The sequence below is a fragment of the Octodon degus genome, unplaced genomic scaffold, assembly GCF_000260255.1.
Source record: "Octodon degus isolate 3935 unplaced genomic scaffold, OctDeg1.0 scaffold00094, whole genome shotgun sequence".
Lineage (NCBI taxonomy): Eukaryota > Metazoa > Chordata > Mammalia > Rodentia > Octodontidae > Octodon > Octodon degus.
This window is the reverse complement of record NW_004524670.1, coordinates 2,676,510-2,678,854: the sequence shown is the minus strand read 5'-3', so window position 1 is coordinate 2,678,854 and position 2,345 is coordinate 2,676,510.

Here is a 2,345-nt window from a genome sequence, read left to right as displayed (position 1 = left end):
TGTAGGACTTTGAACATGAATGAGTGTTGGACTTTGTCAAAAGCCTTTTGTGCATTAATGGAGATGATCATGTGGTTTTTAGTTTTTGCTCTATTGATATTGTGTATTACATTTATAGATTTTTAAATATTGAACCATCCTTGCATCCCTGGGATGAATCCTACCTGGTCTTGGTGTATGATCTTCTTGATGATTTGTGGTATTATATTTGCTAGGATTTTATTGAGGATTTTGGCATCTATGTTCATGAGGGAGATCGGCCTGTAGTTCTCTTCTTAGTTGTGTCTTTCCCTGGTTTTGGTATCAATATAATACTTGCCTCCAGAAATGATTTTGGGAGGATTGCTTCCTTTTCAATTTCACAGAAGAGTTTGCAGAGTATAGGGACTACATCTCCTGTAAATGTCTTGTAGAATTCAGCTGTGAATCCATCTGGACCTGGACATTTCTTTGCCAGTAGGTTTTTAATTACATCTTATATTTCATTGGCTGTTATTGGGCTATTGAGAGTGGTTATATCTTGTCAATTCAGTTGTTGTAATTTGTACCTTTCTAGGAATCTGTCCATTTCTACAGTGTCTTCTATTCTGCGAGAGTAAAGATTCTCAAAATAGCTATTGATAATCTTCTGAATTTCCACTGAGTCTGTGGTAATTACACCCTTTTCATTCCTTATTGCTTGTATTTGAATTTTTTCTTTCCTCTGCTTAAGGAGGTTACCTAGGGGCTTATCGATTTTTTTTAATCTTTCAAAGAACCAGCTTTTTTTATTCTTTGAATTGTTTTCTTCATCTCAATTGAATTAATTTCTGCTCTAATCTTTATGATTTCCTTCTGTCTTTGGGCTCTGGGTTTGGTTTACTCGTCTTTTTCTAGTTGTTGGTGGTGCAGCATTAGGGTATTTATTTGTTCCCGTTCTGTTTTCCTAATGTGTGAGTTCACAGCTATAAATTTGCCTCTGAGAACTGCTTTCATCATATCCCATAAATTACGATTAGTTTTGCTTGAGTTTTCATTGAATTTTAGATATTGTTGAATTTCTTGTTTAGTTTCATCTGTGACCTATTGTTTGCTGAGTAGGGTGTCTTTTAATTTCCATATATTTAAGGATTTTTCTGGTTTCTTTTGTCATTTATTTCCAGTTTCATTGCACTGTGGTCAGACAATGTGCATGGGATAATTTCTGTTTTCTTACATATACTTAAGCATGACCTATGGACGAGTATGTGGTCTATTTTAGAAAATGACTCATGTGCAGCTGAGAAAAATGTGTATTCAGCTGTGTTTGGGTGGAACACTCTGTATATGTTCACCAGGTCCATTTGTTTCAAGCTCTGGTTCAGTTCCGTTATTTCTTTGCTAAGTTTTTGTCTGGTTGATCTATCTTTTGGAGATAAGGATGTGTTAAGGTCTCCTGTTAAAATCGTAGTATTGGATATTAGATTTTTCATGTCCATTAAGATTTGCTTTATATAGTTGGGTGCTGCCGTGTTTGGTGCATACATACTTATGAGTGTTACCTCTTCCTCTTGAATTTTTCCCCTAACCAGTATATAGTGGCCTTCTTTATTTTGCTTGATCATTGTTGGTTTGAAGTTGAGACTTTCTGAGAATAGAATTGCTACCCCTGCTTTTTTCTGAGGTGCTGGGGCATGTAGTATTGTGTTCCATCCTTTGACTTTCAGCCTATGAATATCTTTATAAGTTAAATGTGTTTCTTGTATAAAGCATATTTTTGGATTTTGTTTCCTAATCCACTGTGCCAGTCTATTTCTCTTAATTGGTGAATTGACTCCATTTACATGGATGGTTAGAATTGAGATGTATTGATTTACGGTTGACAAGTTATTTACCTGTTCTCATTATTCCTTTTTCTTCTGCATTTAATTGCTTGCCCTATTTAGTTAGTTGCTTCTGATCTCATTCATGGAGTTCTGATCATTTTTGTTCCTCTCTAGAACATCTTTCAGTACTTCGTGTAGAGTTGTCTTTGTCATCATGAAATTCTTTAGCTGTTCTTTGTCATGAAAGTATTTCACTTCTCCATGAAACTTGAAAGGGAGTTTTGCAGGGTATAGTAGTCTGGGCTGGAATTTGTTTTCACAGATGCCTTCAAGTACTCTGCTCCATGCTCTTCTTGCCTTCATTGTTTGTGAAGAGAATTTGGCTGTGATTCTGATGGATTTTCCTTTGACTGTGATCTGCTTCTTTTCTGTAGTGGCTTTCAGCATATTATTTTTATGTTGAATTTCTGGGATCTTTAGTATTATATGTCATGGTATGTTTTTCATTGGGTTGAGGTTACTGGACTTCCTGATCTCCTCTGTTTTTTTTTTTTTTTTTTT